General features: G+C 44.4%; 1 long non-coding RNA gene across 6 annotated transcripts in view; it reads left to right on the top strand.

The window, feature by feature from the left end:
- The window catches only part of LOC146822579 (uncharacterized), a 64,392-nt gene that overhangs the window by 30,357 nt on the left and 13,232 nt on the right, over positions 1–20,803 (top strand). For 4 of the 6 annotated variants that reach the window (XR_014962054.1, XR_014962052.1, XR_014962050.1 and 1 more), the window contains 3 exons: positions 2,832–2,930; positions 10,464–10,562; positions 10,692–10,772. This is a non-coding gene — a long non-coding RNA (uncharacterized LOC146822579). Of the gene's footprint in view, positions 1–2,831; positions 2,931–3,059; positions 3,141–10,463; positions 10,563–10,691; positions 10,773–20,803 lie in introns of all 6 variants that reach the window. The other 2 variants (XR_014962053.1, XR_014962051.1) reach the window with 1 other exon arrangement.

Here is a 20,803-nt window from a genome sequence, read left to right as displayed (position 1 = left end):
TGCCATTGTATGCGTGTGCGTTTAACCTTGAGTGCATGTGTATGTGGAGCGTGATGTACTGTGTGTGTTCGCGATGAGCGCGATGTACTGTGTGTGTGTGTGTGTGTGTGTGTGTGTGTGTATACAGCGAGTTACTGTATGTGGCCTACTGCGTGTGTGCGTTTGTGAGCCACTGTGTTTGTGTGCGTGTCCCACTCTGTGCTGTGTATCTATATGTGTGTTAGTGTGCGTGCGCTGCTGTATGCATACCACTGTATGTGTGTACGGGTGCCTGAGTGTATAGACACACACACGCGAATCCTCAGTCTGTGTGCAGTGTACGTCACACGTCATCTACGGTCCTGTTCCGCTTTATTTTATTTTGATTGCAGTATAAAAACAGGTGTCACAGAAGCTGTACAAAATAAATGTATTGCGACTGCTGACCAGAGTATAAATATTTGATGTGCGCGTCTGATGCAGACAAGTGCATTTTATCTTCTGTTCTGTCTCTTTGGTGATCCAGCAGTTCAGAGACCGCTGTTGACTAGAGAGCCCGGCTGCCTCCACGGCCGGGGCACTATTCACATGGCAAAGGGCGCTATAAACAAAGCAGCAGAGCAAGGCACTGTCCAAACAAGGGCCCTCGGTCCTCATACCGGGGAGCGCGCGAGGGGTCGACGGCACCCCCTCCTACCTGCCTTGGCCTCTGGGGCGGACATACCGCTGGCTCCGGCTCACAGATCGCGCTGGTGGCTTGGTGCCACAGAGTGAACTGAAAACGCTTTTTTGGAACAGCATTTACACAATGGAAACATAGGAGCAGGCAGGATATTTCGGTCGGCCTTACCCTCCGCGGTTGCGCCCGCCTCTGTCTCGATATGCGAAGCTTCCCCGCATCTTGTTGGTGCCGGAATACAGGGTGTAGTCGAGTGACGCGGAGATGTTATTTGTGGCACAAAGCGAATCTTCTCTACAGATCCCCTTACACCCCTACGTCTTCCGTTCCGACCACGCACAAAATGGCCGACCCTTCCCATCTTAAAAAAATAAATAAAAAAACACTCCCACCAGTGTAAAAGGGACGGGCCTTAAAAAAAAAAAGAGAAAGAAGCGAAAAAACACGCCCCCGAATCCGAAAAAGACGGGGTTTGTTTCGACAGACAAAGCTCTTCTCCAATGGCTGACCAGCATTTAAGAGGCCAGCCAATGGAGAACAGGGGCGGGTTCAAGCCCCAGTACTAGAAAATATTAAATCTCGCGAGCGAGACTGCGCAAGCGCAGCCTTCGCTAGCCGAGACCTAAAAAGGGTTCTTTTTCACTGTGAAATTGTGGTGTGTCCATGTTGTGTTTAGCGCAGTTTCCTGTCGCTGGCACTAGGCCTACCCCCACAAGTGAGGCACCATTTTTCTCGGGAGACTTAGGGTAATTCAGATTTGTAAAGCAACTGTTATTACCTATTGACTTTCGATGCATTTCTGCCTTTCAAATGAAAGACTGTGTAAAAAAGAAGTCATTTTGAAAAATGACCGATAATTCTCATGCTAGTATGAGTATTTCCAATTTGGGAAATGTGCAAATATCTACTGTTTCTAAACTCTATATGTTGTTCTTATTTCAGAAATACATAGGTGTATTTCAAACCGATTTTTCCATGTATACTTTTTCCCAGAATAATTGCTATATACCCGGTACAGTATTTGGCTCTGGGTTTGTCGGGTTCTTGGTGAACCTACAAGTTCGATATATCCCCACAACCAGTAAGGTCCAGCAGATGTAACGGTATATTGCTTTCAAAGAGCTGTCATAATTAGAAGTTACACGCGAAAACGTTGACACAAAAGGCTATTTTTTTCAACTAATTTTCAAATTTTCCAATATTTAACTGTTCGTTTCTATAAAGAAACCTTGAAGGATCTACACAAATGACCACTTGCTGAATTCCGAATTGTGTCTACTTTTCTAAAATGTATACCTTTCCAGGATCCATAATTGCTTTCATACCCATGTATACCATTAACTGGATGGAGGTTGAAAGCACCAAAAATAGCAAAAATAGGTTATGTCTCAGAAAAATGCCAAAACGGTGTAAACAATTTTGGTTTTCTGACAAACGTCTGTCATTCCCTGAAAGCTGGGAAAATGGTGATTTCAGCCCCATAAACCCTTTTTTGATACCATTTGCAGGGAAAAACCCAGACGCTTTCATTTGCAGCACTTTTTTCCCATTTTTCCCCAAAAACCCAAAATGTAGCTCTATTTTGGCTAATTTCTGGGTCCCCTCCAGGGGAATCCACAAACCCTGGGTACGCTTAACCTGAATGGTTACAATTTAATGGAATTCCACTGGAGGTTTGGTCACTAACAGGCATTTATTACAAGCGTACTAGGTAGAGATGCAAACGCCTTGGCGACGTCGGTTTATACCATGACGTTACTTTAATTGAATCTGAATAGGTTTTTTTTTTTAAACGAACACTACGATAAAAATACATTGAATGATGGGCGGCACTGAGAATAAGTCACGTAAGAAATAAGAGTGTAATGCCTCTGCTACTTTTTAGATGCAATTTGTTAAAAAGAAGCATAAATAAGTATGTGTTGAACAGCGCATGAATTAATTAACAGGATTATAGAATTAATAGAGAGCAAGATTGGGTAGAATGGCTTTAATATGATAACTAAAGAGGTAGACTAGTAACTTGTAAAGGGGTGAGTGATGAGATAATTTTTTCGAAGGAATGTTCAACATAAAAATATAATTGACTTAGAGAAAAGAAGCCCTTACATGTGATTTTGATAATTATCAATACTAAATGTAACCGGTTATTGTGACTCTTCTCCAATTACAGACCCTTATCAAGAGGAACCCAATACGGAGCGAAATGTAAATTGAATAAACTGAATCTATGGATTAAGACAGACAAGACCGACGCTAGAATAGATCTGAGGTGAGAATTTAATGTACATAAAGCTAAACAGAGGGGAGAAATGGCTTCCTTTAAAAGGTTAAGAGGAGATTTGGGTGAATAGGAGTCTAAACTGCCTCCATATATCCCTTCCCTGTTTTTAATTTGCAGTGACCACAATATATATGAACCACCAAGAGAAAACTGTGACCTAGTCGGAAACTAGGAAGACCCAAAGATATAGATTGAGAGGTATTATACCTAAATGATTTTTACTATGAATAAGGCGTTCCTTACAGGAGGTCATTAAGTATAGGGAGCAAGAATGATTTATTAGAACTGACAGCACCGAGTTTAACCATGTAAGATATTACCTAGCGAGTTTTGTGACATTTGTTTAGCATATATTGTGTTCTCATTCCCATATAGCCAGCTGTTTATATATTTACTGCCATGATTTCAATGCCCAGTGTTATGGTGTAACAAATCTATTCTTTTTATCGAAGGAGATATATGTTTCTTTGATGCATTACAAGGTGTGCCCTTAAATAGGATATCAAATGATAGAGAGGTAGATTGTTATGGAGCATATAGGAATGAATTGTTTTTATGGTTTACATTGCATATTTTTGGACGAGATATATTCATACGGAATTTTCTGTTTGTAACAGCCCTGAAGAAGCGCAGCTTCACAAAACACGTGTTGGCTGTTTGCTGCATTGAAAGCTGTATGCTGTACTGAAACAAAACGTTAAAAAAAGAACTAAAGAAATTTGAAAGAAACAAAGCAAGAAGAAGTTATTGTTGCTTGTGAAGTCTCAGTATAATGTTTTATATATGAGGAAAATACTATACTGGTGGGGACCAGTAACTGGGATACCTAGCGGCGGGCATTATTCCTGTGACCCAAAGTTTATATATATATATATATATATATATATATATATATATATATATATGATTTATTTTAAGTATAGTGCTTATACACACACACACATACACACACACATACCTTGACAAAATACATATCTTGAAGGTAGATAGAGCATTAGAGATACATACTTGCCTTGCCGATATTTTATTAGCTGATATTTTGGCAGCAATATCCATATAGAACATTCCAAATGTCTACGATACAAATGTCTACGATATTCTGATATAAAACCCGAAGTATCATTTATCATGCGCAGGGTAAATGCGGCAGCACTGAAAAGCATAATTTTTCTCTAGAACTGTATCTGGATTGGGGATTCAAACACCTCATTTGCTTGCATTTAAACATAACTTCCAGACTCGTTTTCAGTTGTACATTAAAATGTTTTAAATAAATCGGTGAATAACGTCACATCAATAAGAGAGTACCAAACCCAAACATTTATGAAAAGTAGACACCCAGGGGAGTCCAATGAGGTATGGCTTGCGTGGATCCCCCAACGTTTTCCTACCCAGAATGCCAAGCAAACCTCAAATTTAGCTGAAAAAAACCCCACATTTTCCACATATGTTTGTGTGGAATCACCCTGTCGGCATAAATGTCCTACCCCACAGCGTTCTCCTTAGTGCCCTGAGTAAAACGGGACCTCTCTTGTGTGGCTGTCCAATGCAGAATTGGTTACATTTTTTTTTTTTTTTTAAATGGAGCGCTTAGAATTTCCTAGTGCTATACCCTTATTCCCAAAGTTTTTGGCTCTTCCCAGTCACAGACCCTTGCCCCACCCACACAAGTGAGGTATCATTTTACTCTGGAGACTCAGGCAAACGCTGTGGGGTAGGACATTTGTGCTGGCATGGTGATTCCAATCAGAAATATGTGGAAAATGTTTTTTCAGCTAAATTTGAGGTTTGCATGGCATTCTGGGTAGGAAAACATTGGGGGATCCACCCAAGCCATACCTCATTGGACTCCCCCGCGTGTCTACTTTTCAGAAATGTTTGGGTTTGGTACTTTCCCAAGATGGCCGCTGAGCCCGGGGCCAAAATCTCAGGTGCCCCCCCCCCCAAACCAGGTCGTTTTGTTATAGGTAATTTTGAAGTCTCCACAGTACGATTTGGGCCATTTCCTGTAACAGCCACTATGCCTACCCACACAAGTGAGGTAACATTTTTATTGGGAGACCTGGGGGAACGCTGGGTGGGAGGAAATTTGTGGATCCACCCAGATTCCACAACTTTCCCACACATAAATTTGAGAAAAAAGTGATTTTTTTCAGCAAAATTTGAAGTTTGGAGGGGATTCTGGGTAGGAGAATGTTGGGGGACCCACGCAAGCCGAACCTTGCTGGACTCCCCCGGGTGTCTAGTTTCAAGAAATGTGTGGCTTTCGTAGGTTTCCCTAGATGGCCGCTGAGCCCCGGGCCAAAAACTCATGGGACCTCCCTTGCAAAACCAGGTTGGTTTGTGATAGGTAATTTTGATGTCGCCTCAATAGGTTTTGGGCCCTTGCCTGTCGCGGGTCCTTGACCCACCCACGCGAGTGAGGTACCATTTTTATCGGAAGACTTTGGGGAACGCGGGGTGGGTGAAAATTTGAGGATCCATGCAGATTCCAGAACTTTCCACCACAGAAATGTGAGGAAAATGTGTTTTTTTTAATAATTATGTAGGTTTGCAAGGGATTCTGGGTAACAGAACCGGGTGAAACCCAGTCAAATCACCCCATCCTGGATTCCCCCCTGGGTGTCTAGTTTTCAAAAATGTATAGATTTGCTAGGTTTCCTTAAGTGCCGGCAGAGCTAGGGTTCAAAAACTACAGCTAGGCACTTTGCCAAAAAAGCGTGTTTTTTTACTGTGAAATTGTGGTGTGTTCATGCTGCGTTTTGCGCCGTTTCCTGTTGCGGGCACTAGGTCTACCCACACAAGTGAGTTACCATTTTTATCTGAAGATTTTGGGGAACACGGGGTGGGTGGAATTTTGTGGATTCACGCAGATTCCAGAACTTTCCACCATAGAAATGTGAGGAACATGTGGTTTTTTTGACAATTTTTTAGGTTTGCAAGGGATTCTGGTTAACAGAACCTGGTGAGAGTGAGTCAAGTCACCCCATTCTGGATTTCCTTGGGTGTCTAGTTTTCAAAAATGTATAGGTTTGCTAGTTTTCCCTAGGTGATGGCAGAGCTAGGGTTCAAAAACTACAGCTAGGCACTTTGCCAAACAAGCATTTACAATGCAATGGTCTTGGCATTGTTAAAGTTAGAGCTATTGGCATTGCTCATTACATTATTTTTGTTTATGTTATTGTTTTTAAAACATTTAAAGAAACTGCATTGGTATTTACAATGTCAATAGCTTAATCTCTCTCAAATGCGAGAGCTATTGCATTTGCACCCACACAGAACCACACACACAAAGCCACCCACACACACACACACAGCCACCAACACAGAGCCACCTACACAGAGCTATTCACATAGAGCAACCCACACACAAATAGAGCCACCCACACAGAGCCACCTACACACACACAGAGTTACCCACACACAGACAGAGCCACCCACGCATAGAGCCACCTACAAAAAAAGCCACCCACACAGAGCCACACACACATACAGACACATACACACACACACACAGACCTCTGCAGCAAACACATTAACCCACTGAGCCGGGGTGCATACACTCAAGGGGGTGCATAAACCAAGAGGGGGTGCATACACTCACAGGGGGTGCATACACTCACATTTACAATGCAATAGGTCTCGCATTCACACGATTTTGAGCTATTGGTATTATAAATGGCAAAGCCTTTTATTTACGTGTTGGTTTTTAAAACATAAAAGGCATTGTCATTTACAATGCCACTAGGTTAACCTGTTGCAAATGCAACTTAAATAATGGCCCCTTCCTTTCCTTTCTTCTGTAAATCTTGTATCGTAATGGTACTACTGGGAGTGAAACACATTGCCAAGCGGGGGATACGCCAGGTAGCCCCCAAGCCAGTGGTGTAAAATAAAACAATGCCTCCCTCTGCAAAAATGTGATGAGCCCCCCCCCCTCTCCGATATCTCACGGATATTCCTTGGGCTTAATGGGGTCACCCTTTAAGGGATGAAGGGCCCCTGCCTCAAGCTTCGCCAGTGGATAGAGAAAGAATGAATGGTTTAACCAGAGAGAGAGGAATACTCTGGTGGCTTACCGCTAGAGATCAGAGTAGTAATTAGTCTCTAGGATGAGAAAGATGCCCTCCAGCCTCCACTTGAAAACAGGGGTATAGTTTGCCGGGGAGGCATGCAATACTGTAACGCGGGTAAAAGTGTCCAAAGTCACACCATCTGCCCGCTAAAGAGCGGCTCGCAGTGGCCGGCTGGCCGGGCTGATTAGGGGAGCTGTCGGTGCCGAGCCCGTCGGGGCAGGTCCCAGCTGTGCCCCTCCGGGCTGCAGGCACCGTCGGAGGGTAATTGGCAGAACAAGAGCGCATTAAGGCAGATATAGGAGGGAGCCCCGCGCTGGCACCTTCTGTGTGTATGAGCTAAAGGCGGGGGGTTGTGTGTGTCAAATGCCTCTCAGACTACAGAACGCAGAGAATGCTACGTCCAAATCTGAAATCAGGTGTGCTCGCGTGCCTAAGTGTGTCTGTCTAAGTGTGCGTGCTTCATAGTAATAGTCTATGTGTCACTGCATCGTAGACTGTGTGCTACTTGTAACAGTGTGAGGGTATGTACTACTGCGCTTGTGAGTCACGTTGTTTGCAAGTGGGTTTGTACCTGACAGTTACTGACCTTGCTGTTGTGTATGACCCACTCTGTGTCTGTGCCATTGTATGCGTGTGCGTTTAACCTTGAGTGCATGTGTATGTGGAGCGTGATGTACTGTGTGTGTTCGCGATGAGCGCGATGTACTGTGTGTGTGTGTGTGTGTGTGTGTGTATACAGCGAGTTACTGTATGTGGCCTACTGCGTGTGTGCGTTTGTGAGCCACTGTGTTTGTGTGCGTGTCCCACTCTGTGCTGTGTATCTATCTATATGTGTGTTAGTGTGCGTGCGCTGCTGTATGCATACCACTGTATGTGTGTACGGGTGCCTGAGTGTATAGACACACACACGCGAATCCTCAGTCTGTGTGCAGTGTACGTCACACGTCATCTACGGTCCTGTTCCGCTTTATTTTATTTTGATTGCAGTATAAAAACAGGGGTCACAGAAGCTGTACAAAATAAATGTATTGCGACTGCTGACCAGAGTATAAATATTTGATGTGCGTGTCTGATGCAGACAAGTGCATTTTATCTTCTGTTCTGTCTCTTTGGTGATCCAGCAGTTCAGAGACCGCTGTTGACTAGAGAGCCCGGCTGCCTCCACGGCCGGGGCACTATTCACATGGCAAAGGGCGCTATAAACAAAGCAGCAGAGCAAGGCACTGTCCAAACAAGGGCCCTCGGTCCTCATACCGGGGAGCGCGCGAGGGGTCGACGGCACCCCCTCCTACCTGCCTGGGCCTCCGGGGCGGACATACCGCTGGCTCCGGCTCACAGATCGCGCTGGTGGCTTGGTGCCACAGATTGAACTGAAAACGCTTTTTTGGAACAGCATTTACACAATGGAAACATAGGAGCAGGCAGGATATTTCGGTCAGCCTTACCCTCCGCGGTTGCGCCCGCCTCTGTCTCGATATGCGAAGCTTCCCCGCATCTTGTTGGTGCCGGAATACAGGGTGTAGTCGAGTGACGCGGAGATGTTATTTGTGGCACAAAGCGAATCTTCTCTACAGAGCCCCTTACACCCCTACGTCCTCCGTTCTGACCACGCACAAAATGGCCGACCCTTCCCATCTTAAAAAAATAAATAAAAAAACACGCCCACCAGTGTAAAAGGGACGGGCCTTAAAAAAAAAGAGAAAGAAGCGAAAAAACACGCCCCCGAATCCGAAAAAGACGGGGTTTGTTTCGACAGACAAAGCTCTTCTCCAATGGCTGACCAGCATTTAAGAGGCCAGCCAATGGAGAACAGGGGCGGGTTCAAGCCCCAGTACTAGAAAATATTAAATCTCGCGAGCGAGACTGCGCAAGCGCAGCCTTCGCTAGCCGAGACCTAAAAAGGGTTCTTTTTCACTGTGAAATTGTGGTGTGACCATGTTGTGTTTAGCGCCGTTTCCTGTCGCTGGCACTAGGCCTACCCCCACAAGTGAGGCACCATTTTTCTCGGGAGACTTAGGGTAATTCAGATTTGTAAAGCAACTGTTATTACCTATTGACTTTCGATGCATTTCTGCCTTTCAAATGAAAGACTGTGTAAAAAAGAAGTCATTTTGAAAAATGACCGATAATTCTCATGCTAGTATGAGTATTTCCAATTTGGGAAATGTGCAAATATCTACTGTTTCTAAACTCTATATGTTGTTCTTATTTCAGAAATACATAGGTGTATTTCAAACCGATTTTTCCATGTATACTTTTTCCCAGAATAATTGCTATATACCCGGTACAGTATTTGGCTCTGGGTTTGTCGGGTTCTTGGTGAACCTACAAGTTCGATATATCCCCACAACCAGTAAGGTCCAGCAGATGTAACGGTATATTGCTTTCAAAGAGCTGTCATAATTAGAAGTTACACGCGAAAACGTTGACACAAAAGGCTATTTTTTTCAACTAATTTTCAAATTTTCCAATATTTAACTGTTCGTTTCTATAAAGAAACCTTGAAGGATCTACACAAATGACCACTTGCTGAATTCCGAATTGTGTCTACTTTTCTAAAATGTATACCTTTCCAGGATCCATAATTGCTTTCATACCCATGTATACCATTAACTGGATGGAGGTTGAAAGCACCAAAAATAGCAAAAATAGGTTATGTCTCAGAAAAATGCCAAAACGGTGTAAACAATTTTGGTTTTCTGACAAACGTCTGTCATTCCCTGAAAGCTGGGAAAATGGTGATTTCAGCCCCATAAACCCTTTTTTGATACCATTTGCAGGGAAAAACCCAGACGCTTTCATTTGCAGCACTTTTTTCCCATTTTTCCCCAAAAACCCAAAATGTAGCTCTATTTTGGCTAATTTCTGGGTCCCCTCCAGGGGAATCCACAAACCCTGGGTACGCTTAACCTGAATGGTTACAATTTAATGGAATTCCACTGGAGGTTTGGTCACTAACAGGCATTTATTACAAGCGTACTAGGTAGAGATGCAAACGCCTTGGCGACGTCGGTTTATACCATGACGTTACTTTAATTGAATCTGAATAGGTTTTTTTTTTTAAACGAACACTACGATAAAAATACATTGAATGATGGGCGGCACTGAGAATAAGTCACGTAAGAAATAAGAGTGTAATGCCTCTGCTACTTTTTAGATGCAATTTGTTAAAAAGAAGCATAAATAAGTATGTGTTGAACAGCGCATGAATTAATTAACAGGATTATAGAATTAATAGAGAGCAAGATTGGGTAGAATGGCTTTAATATGATAACTAAAGAGGTAGACTAGTAACTTGTAAAGGGGTGAGTGATCAGATAATTTTTTCGAAGGAATGTTCAACATAAAAATATAATTGACTTAGAGAAAAGAAGCCCTTACATGTGATTTTGATAATTATCAATACTAAATGTAACCGGTTATTGTGACTCTTCTCCAATTACAGACCCTTATCAAGAGGAACCCAATACGGAGCGAAATGTAAATTGAATAAACTGAATATATGGATTAAGACAGACAAGACCGACGCTAAAATAGATCTGAGGTGAGAATTTAATGTACATAAAGCTAAACAGAGGGGAGAAATGGCTTCCTTTAAAAGGTTAAGAGGAGATTTGGGTGAATAGGAGTCTAAACTGCCTCCATATATCCCTTCCCTGTTTTTAATTTGCAGTGACCACAATATATATGAACCACCAAGAGAAAACTGTGACCTAGTCGGAAACTAGGAAGACCCAAAGATATAGATTGAGAGGTAATATACCTAAATGATTTTTACTATGAATAAGGCGTTCCTTACAGGAGGTCATTAAGTATAGGGAGCAAGAATGATTTATTAGAACTGACAGCACCGAGTTTAACCATGTAAGATATTACCTAGCGAGTTTTGTGACATTTGTTTAGCATATATTGTGTTCTCATTCCCATATAGCCAGCTGTTTATATATTTACTGCCATGATTTCAATGCCCAGTGTTATGGTGTAACAAATCTATTCTTTTTATCGAAGGAGATATATGTTTCTTTGATGCATTACAAGGTGTGCCCTTAAATAGGATATCAAATGATAGAGAGGTAGATTCTTATGGAGCATATAGGAATGAATTGTTTTTATTGTTTACATTGCATATTTTTGGACGAGATATATTCATACGGAATTTTGTGTTTGTAACAGCCCTGAAGAAGCGCAGCTTCACAAAACACGTGTTGGCTGTTTGCTGCATTGAAAGCTGTATGCTGTACTGAAACAAAACATTAAAAAAAGAACTAAAGAAATTTGAAAGAAACAAAGCAAGAAGAAGTTATTGTTGCTTGTGAAGTCTCAGTATAATGTTTTATATATGAGGAAAATACTATACTGGTGGGGACCAGTAACTGGGATACCTAGCGGCGGGCATTATTCCTGTGACCCAAAGTTGATATATATATATATATATATATATATATATATATATATATATGATTTATTTTAAGTATAGTGCTTATACACACACACACATACACACACACATACCTTGACAAAATACATATCTTGAAGGTAGATAGAGCATTAGAGATACATACTTGCCTTGCCGATATTTTATTAGCTGATATTTTGGCAGCAATATCCATATAGAACATTCCAAATGTCTACGATACAAATGTCTACGATAATCTGATATAAAACCCGAAGTATCATTTATCATGCGCAGGGTAAATGTGGCAGCACTGAAAAGCATAATTTTTCTCTAGAACTGTATCTGGATTGGGGATTCAAACACCTCATTTGCTTGCATTTAAACATAACTTCCAGACTCGTTTTCAGTTGTACATTAAAATGTTTTAAATAAATCGGTGAATAACGTCACATCAATAAGAGACCTTACCTTTACGTACAAATCAGCTGTAAACTGCATGGCTTCAGTATAATGGCGTTATCTGTAATGTTGTAAACATAACTTAATGTTTTTGTTCAGTGTAGGGATCCAGCCCATCTAAATGAGCGCATTTTACTCCAGCTTTCTTTGCTGAGCCCCAACTCGTTTGCCGTTCCTAGCGGGTTTTTCATTCAGATAAACACTTCTCACTGGGGTTAATGAAGTAAGTGTATGAAAGCCTCACTCGTTCCACCACTTGAGCTTTCTCTCTCCTAACAAAACGAGGTGGACTCAATTACCAGCTCTGAAGAACCTGATCCTACCATGGCGCTACCAACAAATATCAAGTTACAGCATCAGGTATATTCTTTCTTCTCCCAAGCAGGATAGTGCACCTGCATACCATACCTTGTTTGTGGTTTGTGTAAAGCGTCTATATTTGAGGAGTCAAAGAAGCATAGTAGTGCAACAGAAGTATCTAGCAAAAGCGGAGTTGTTACATAATTACATTTTGTAGAGCCGCCTAGAGTTTGGGTTACTAACGTGCAACAGGCGGCAGCAATAAAGACAGGGGACACAGTGACTACGTGTACAGGCAAAGATCCCAAGCACTCTTCAGCCCCTTTTATTTATACCCTCAGTCGCACCTGGCCTTGACGGTTGGGTTTGTTACATCAGGGTCGGGAGTCATGGGCGCAGTGGCCGGGTGGCTCACTACGTCCCTTCACCACTTTATTCTGGTTTCCAGGACTGCATACCAAGTCATTCAGTCTCTGGCTGGGTTGAGGATTTGGTCATAGATTGTAGTGCTGGCTCCTGGGGATGTTGGCTAGTTCTTGATTTTCCTCGTCCTGGGGGTTTGATGTTTTACCTTCTCGACAATCCTGGTACTCCTGCAGGAATTAGATGTAGGCTACTTTCGGTTTCTGCTTCTTCATGAACAGTGATTCTCAGAGCCTTGTTTAAGGTGTGCATGAAGTGCTCAACATTTCCGTTGGCTTGTGCCCACTGTGAGGTGATTCAGCAGTGTTGTAAGCCGAGGTGTTTGAAGAAACTCTGAAATTCCAGTTTTAATCTCCTCTGGAATTCAGAACAGACCCACAACCTTTTCTAGCACATGGGCAAAGTTGGGGGAATACCGTTGACTCAATCAGATCCACTATGGGACATCTGAAACATTTCTAAGGTCCTGCCAGAGGAGCATTACCTCTGCAGCCACCTCGCCAATCTTGTGTTCAAGTACCTGCCTGGAACTCTGGACAGGTTGCAATGGGTCTCTTGGCGATAGCTCGAAGTCTATGCTTCCTAGTTATCAATTAAGTATGAACTAATTGGCAATTTAGTAACAGTTATTTAATTACTGTACATACTTATTTATTACCCAGTGGCGACTTGTTATAGTTCGGTCAGCAGTTACAAAGAAAAATAGTTTTTTGTGTTACTAATAACTTTGGCCCTGTTTCAAGACTCTGCACGAAACTTCCCAACAATGTCCTACTTTTTGACTAGTTTGTGCATGGGGCGATCCATCAAGTGGGAATTGAGAAAATGGGGGCCCCAAAACACAAAATACCCATGCATTTTTCATAGACTTCTTAAGACGCAATATCGCAAAAACTGCAGAACGGAATTGCACAAAATTTGGCAGGAAGCTAGACCTTGGTATGCAGATTGTGCTTTTTGGGATTTTGTGTAAATCAGTTCAGTAGTTTTCGAGAAATTAAAGTTAAAAAACCTTTGTATGTCTGGAAAGTTGGGTTTGGAGGACTCTCACGACAGTTCCTTGAACCCAATTTAAGAAAAATAGAACGTTCTAATTGGCCCAGGGAACTTTTTTCCAGTGGGCCATCTCACTACCGCGGGAGTCAGATTACCGCTGGAGTGAGTGCTCTGACTGGCTGCCAGCAGCATCAGAAAAATATTGCTGGCAGGCACTACAGGACTCAGGGACTTAGTCCCCTGTCCTGAAATTATTTTTAAAAAAGTGATATAAGGCAGCAAGGTAGGTATACCCTGCCCCCCTGGCCCCATGGGGGGGAACTAAGACGGACCTGGGGGCCAAAATTGATAAATAAAACAGCAATTTTTGTTGCCATCCCATGGGAACTTCTGCAAGACTGAAAAAATTAAATCGTAGCCTGCAGCCGCATTAATTAATTAAGGGGAGGGGGTGCGCGGCATCCCTCCCTGGGCCCATTTCCATCCCAAGACCCTATCCCCGGGGTCCACATCATTTAATAAGGGGAAGGGGGCCACATGACCCCCTCCTTGAATCATTTTTGACCTCGGGACCCCTTCCCCGGGGCCCAAAGCATGTGTAAAGGGAAGAGGGGCTGCGCAGCCCTCCTGAACCATATTCAGCTCTGGGCACCCCATCTCCGGGGCTCAATTTAAATAATTAGGGAAGGGGGGCTCACAGCCCCCCTTCTTAAGCTGCATTCAGCCCCGGGAACCCCATACCCCAGGTCCCAGTGTATTTAAGAAGGGGAAGGAAGGCGCATGGCCTCCATATTCCTTAGCCTTTAAAAGGCCCTGGGGACACCATCCCCCAGGGCTGCTACTTTTAAGAAATGGGAGGGGACTGTGCAGACCTCTCCCTTAGCCTTTATTGGCCCTGGGGACCCCATCCCCCAGGGTTGGTTCAATTGCTGAGTCCCGGGGAGTGACACCTGGGACACATCAGTTTCCCTACCCGCACTGGCGCGGGCAGGGAAACTTGTTTTTGCTACTGCCTGGCAGGAGCATTTTCAAAACATCCCGCCAAACGGGAGCCAACACAAAGTCTTCTACCAGTGGGCATGAGCAATGAAGATGCTCCCACAGTGATGCAGTCAGGAAAACAGCTCAAGACATTGCTCCTCCTGCCTGAAAGGAGCAGCATAAATAGCTGCTCCCGGTGGGCTGGACCAATGCCAACTCCCGGAGAATGCAGGGAGCAGCTGGGGCTGCAGGGGCATTAGGGCTCCCCCCGGGCCCCCTCCGTTATGCATGTTGGGGGCCCTGGGTGGATACTGGGTCACCTACCTTTAACTAATCCAGGCCTGTGGAATGGGTTCGCCAGCAGCAAAAAACAGCTTGGGTAGGGGGGCCATGCGGCCACCTCCCCTTTAAGTTAAGTAGTGGCCCGAGAGGATGGGATCCCCAGGGCCCTTTACTGGCTACAGGAGGGGGGCCACGAGGCTCCCCATCCACTTAATTAACACATTGGGCCCCAAAGGAGGGAATCGGTTGGGGGGGTGGGGGGGAGGTGGGCTGCACGCACCCTACCCATAATAAATTGACGGCACCCTGGGGGGTCGAGTCCTCGGGTCAAAAACTGCTTGAGAGGCGTGCCACAAGTCCCCCTCCCCATAAATAATATACTTGGCCTTGGGGGATGGGTTTCCCGGTGCCATAATAGGCTCAGGTAGGAGAGCCAAGTGGTCCTCCTTCCCTTTAAATTAGATACAGCCCTGGAGGATTGGGACCCCAGGACCTGATGAAGCTAAGGGATGAGGGCCAGACAGGCCCCCATACATCCCTGGGGGATGGGGTCTACGGGGTTGAATGAGGCTTGGGTAGGGGGACCACACGTCTCTAGGGGGTTCCTAGGGCAGATGAGGCTTGAGAAGGGGGTCACCCGGCACCACCGCCCCTTTCAAAAGAATATGGCACTGGGAGATGGCGTCCCCAGGCCTAATGAGGCTTGGGGAGGGGGACCACATGGCCCCTTCCCTTTTATTATTGGTTTGGCCGAGGGGATGGGATCCCCGGGGTCTAATTAGGCTCGGGAGGGGGTGTTGCATGCCCAACTCCCTATAGATTTTGGTCCCTGGGAAGGAAGTCCCCAGGAGTGCATGATGGCTTGGGGAGGGGGACCACATGGCCACTTTCCTTTTTTTTTTTTATTGGTTTGGCCCCAGGGATGGAATCCCTGGGGTCTAATTAGGCTCAGGAGGGGGTTTTGTATGCCCACCTCCCTATAGAGTTGGGCCACTTAGAATGGGGTCCCCAGGGCCCAAGAAGGCTTGGGGAGGATGCTGCGTGGTACCCCATTCAATTATGTATTGTATTTGGCCCCAGGACCTATTAAGGCACAGGGAAGAGGGCTGCAAACCCTTCCTCCCTGTGTAATTGTATTTGGCCCCATGGGATGGGGACACCAGGGCCAATTAAGGGTCGTGGAGCAACTGCATGCCCCCTCCCCTTAATATATATGTTTTGGCCCCAGAAGATGGGGTCCCTGGGCTCAAAGGCCAACCCTATGTTGCACATGGCAAAGGCTGAGACCTGTGTGGGTTTGCGCATGGCCAAAGGCTGGGCGCTACGTGAGGTTGGCTGCCTGAGGGCAGTTGGAAGCAGGGCCTGGCTGGAACACAGGCCCTACGGCTAACCCCATACCATGCACGAGCAAAGGCAGTGGGCAGCTCGGGTTTGGCTGCCTGCAGGGAGTTGAACGCAGGTCCTGGCTGCAAGACAGGCCGCCGGCCATCCCATGCCGCAAGTGATGAAAGGCCTCGAGCAGCCTGGGGTTGGCTGCCTGATGGGGGCTTGCTGCAAGGTGGGAGTTGGCTTTATGTATGGTATTAATAGATTACTTTACATTAAATAAACCCAAGAAATTCACTGAGAAAACCAAAAGGGAAGAGGTGTGGCGCCGCGGCCAGGGCGACTGACTCCGGAATCTGGGGATCACGGTTCGATCCCCGGCTCCAGATTAGCCCAGCACCATGTGACTCTGGGCAATAGCTTGCTTAATCTTCCCGACGGCCCCCAGCGCCTAGAGACCCTTACGGGTGATTGTTCGCGCTTTACAAATGTGGATTATTATCATTATATTATAAAGGTAAATGTAACGTGATCGGTCTGATGAAAAGATCTGTTTTTTGTTTTTTCAACTTTAAAACTCACCCAAAAAAAACAAAGGTTAAAGTGATGTTAATGTATTTAACTAAAAAAAAAGACAAATTCACCAGTTCTAGTTAGCAGAGCTAACTATAGCTTGAGTCCCCACCAGGCACTGCTTATTACATGGCTCATGACATGTACAAAATCACTGATGACATCTCAAATGACTTCACTGGTAACATCATCCAACAAGTGTGCTAGTTTATTTTATTGTTTACATAGAGGCAGGTAACTACCATATTATTCCTTTCTCTAACTAATTTTGTACAGCCTGTGTCCAGCTAATGGCTGTAAAACACATGTGGTCCTGATGCAGTGATACTCAAAGTAAGGCCAGGGGGCCGCAAGTGGCCCTCCTGATCTTTACATGCAGTCTCCTGGAGCACTGAGCAGCTGTTTATTGGACTCAGCACTGACATTAAAAAGATATTGAATAAACAGACATGCCTTTATTTAAAGGTTAATTTAAGTTAAAGAAAGTATCTAGGTAGTCCTTCACTGCTTAACTTTAGGAACACCTAATTTTTAAAGGCATCTTGCAGCAAATGTTTAAAACTATAATAAGATCTGGAGCTTCTTTTCACAAGCCAGAAAAAGTGAGTGGGAGAAGATGGCGGCCGACTAAGGAGTTCGGTCGGGAGCTCCCTGCCCTGAGACACACTAAATAATTGGAAATGGCCATCTACGCCGATAATCGAACCCCATCAGGAAGGAAGTGAAATCGGAATGCATTAGGTAAAGATTGGATGTGATCAAAATACTATTGAGGCAAAACGGACGCGGAAAAGTAGCGAAGCAGGGGATCTACTCAACCGTTGGGCTGATCACGGGACCGCCGGTGCGCTGACCTGTCGTTCCCTGCTTCGCTGCTCAAGCGGCACATACGGACCCCATGTGAAGCCTCCGGATGAGGCCTGACATCTGATCCTGGCGTGGGAGGAGAGAACGGAGAAATCGGGGAGCGGAGCCCGAGGCAGTGCTGCATCGCTCGGCAGGAGTGTGGGTGGAAGCGATCGAGGCACACCGCAGCAACAGGAGAGCTGCGTGCAGAATCTCCTTCCGGGGGAGAGAGGTGGGGTCAGTTGGATGAACCTTTGGGAGAGAGAGTGAGAAGAGGAACGGCCCATCCTACAACGCTAATAGCCCTGGAGGGGAGAGCACAACGAAATCATACGCATATTACCGCAAGACAACAGGAGACCACAGTACAGCATGAGCCGGTAAGAGAAAGAGGCTTGGACTCTGGTTTTGGGTTTGGTGCAGATAAAAAGTTAATAGTGACGATCTCAGAGAAGGGGAAAACTCCTGCAGTGGCATTCCCAGGGGTGCTTTTAGAGCTCCCCGACAGTCAAAGGGCAGTGAAAACAGGGAAGGGGAGCACAGGGTCCAGGCTACACGCAGCCACTACAGACATAAAAGTCACCAAAGAGAAAAACCCGGTACTGGCAAATACATCACCCAGAGGGATAAGAGCAAAAAAAAAAAAAGCATATTTCAGGGCAGCCGCAGGCTCCGCTGTCCAGAGCAAGTCGTACAAGCCTAAAAACATCAGGCCTAAATAACACACAGAAAATCACCCCGTCCCTAAGATCGTACTTTAGGGTGCAGGAAAGGGAGAATAAACCAGAGAAAGGGAGCACTGGACCAAAGTCCTTGGAGGACGACTCTGCCACTAAAAAAGTGAAACCCCAGGCATTCTCTCCACCATCGACATGGGTTATAAAAATAAAAACCATGGCAAAGAAATCAAGGGATGGGAGCTCAGCTCTGGTAACAAGTAATAGATATCAAGTTCTCTCCACACAAGAGCCAGAAACAGGAGGAAAAACCCAAAAAGTGGTGCTCCTGGGGGAGGAACAGATGGCATCCCGAATACCAGACAAGAACAAACTCCCTCCAGTGGCCCCTATTCAGAAAACATTCTTGAAGAAATGATGAAGGAGATGAGAGCCAACTTTGAGATTTCCGAAAGGAATCAGATGAAGATACAAGAAACTTGCGAGGCACTCGATCAAAAAATAAATACGCTTATAGATAGAGTGACGCAGGTGGAAGGTGAGGTAGAACTGTTAAGCAAGAAGACTGAGGCAAACCATGTTGAGATAATCAGGCTGAAAACCAGAGAGACTGAGATTAGCGAAAGAATGGAATCCCTAGAAAAGAACCACCTCAACATTTTAAATGTGCCAGAAGGCATTGAAGGGGAGGATATAAAGATCCAACTATTAGAAGAGATAACTCCCTGGACTAAATCAGTCAACCTTGCGGAAGACATTCAGAGGATACATCGAGATCCCTTCAGAAAAGGGAAACCAAGGAAAAACCCTAGAAAAATTCTGATCAATTTTATGACATACTCCCTGAAGGAGAAAATTCTGAGCGAAAGTCTAAAGGCTGGTTCATTCTCTAAAGACGATTGGACCTGTAGGATCAGGTCAGACATATCCAGAATAACCCAAGACAGGCAATGGGAATTGGGCCAGCATATGCCACAATTAAGATCACTTGGGGCTTCGGTTCAAATGCGCTTCCCAGCTTCCCTGAAAATCATGTGGGACAATAAAATGCACAACATTAGAGACCCGAAGGAAGTACAAGGCCTCATTGAACAAATTAAATTGCAACAGAAAGATCACTCCTAAGACACAAGACATAAGACATGAGCCATAGGGCATAAGATGGGTTCATTGCGATGAGAGATGGAAATTCTCTAATATATGTTGAAGGGCAAGGAGCTCAAAAGGGCAGAAATCTACCCAGAAGAATGAAGGAAAAGGAGGCTTCTCCGGGGGGGGGGGGGGGGGGGGGTGGAGGTATATGGTAAAGATTGCACGCCAGAAAACGTTGAAAAAGAAAAAAGTACAGCACGAGATGGGGAGCAAAATGGTGGGGGGGGGGGGGAGGAAGTCCAAAAAGCAAATTCAAGAGGAGGAAGAGAGCCCTCAGGCTGATCATAGCGGGGGAAAAAAAGATGCTAGTTGCTGATAAGGATGCCAAGGGAAAGAGCCTTAACATTTTAACGTGGAACACAAACGGGCTAAGGTTAAAAAAACGGAGATTAAAGATCCTGGAATATTTAAAAAACATGGATTGTGAAATAATCATATTACAGGAAACGCATTTACTAAAGGAAGAATGGGCGCTGATATGTAAAAATCAAAGATGGATAGACCACTGTATATGCAGAAGCCAGGAGTCTAACGTAAAAGACGTAGCAATTATATTTAAAAAATCCTTGAAAGCGGTTATTGAAAAAGCAGAAATAGACAAAAAAGGTCGATGGGTAATTGTAAAAGCAAGGGTTCATAACAACTCTTATACACTAGTGGGGTACTATGGCCCCAACATAGAGGACTCTGAACCACTTAAAAAATGATACTCTTGTCTATTGACAACCCAAGCACCAATAATAACGGGTGGGGATTTTAACATAATATTAAATCCCAAAGAGGACCGACATCCAGCAAAAAACCTCCCCAATTTACTGGAGATGAGAGAATGGGTCGGGATGTGTATCAAAAACTTAGGCATTGTAGATGTTTGGAAGGATAAAGGAAATAAAAATCATAAATTTACCCTCAAGAACAAAAGACTAGGTCATGCCTCCAGAATTGACTTTTTTCTGATTGACAGAAGCCTAGTGGAATGTACAAAGAAGGTTGAACATATACCAGAACACATCTCGGATCACTCAGCAGTGCAACTTAGCTTAAAGTTAAAAACCTCTTTTTGCAATCAAAGATGGACAGTGGATAAAAGCATCTTCTTAGATACATCTATTTGGATAAGTTGGCAGAGGAGACCGAATTGTTCTTCCAAATGAACAAAGAAGGCACAACAAAACAAATATCCTGGGACGCTTTTAAGGCTTTTATTAGGGGGAGAATTATTAACATCACAGGACATAAGAATAAGGTGAAAAAGACCTTCATTAAACAAATTGAAAAAGATCTTGTTACTCTGGATGAAGAGTTTAAGAAAATGAAAACTGAACAAGAAAAGACAGTAAGAGAGGAAAAAAAAAAAAGAAAAAGGTAGAACTA

This window comes from Triturus cristatus, chromosome 5_2 (genome assembly GCF_964204655.1).
Source record: "Triturus cristatus chromosome 5_2, aTriCri1.1, whole genome shotgun sequence".
Classification (NCBI taxonomy): Eukaryota; Metazoa; Chordata; class Amphibia; order Caudata; family Salamandridae; genus Triturus; species Triturus cristatus.
The sequence above is the reverse complement of the archived record's forward strand: the minus strand, read 5'-3'. Positions and strand labels throughout refer to the sequence as shown.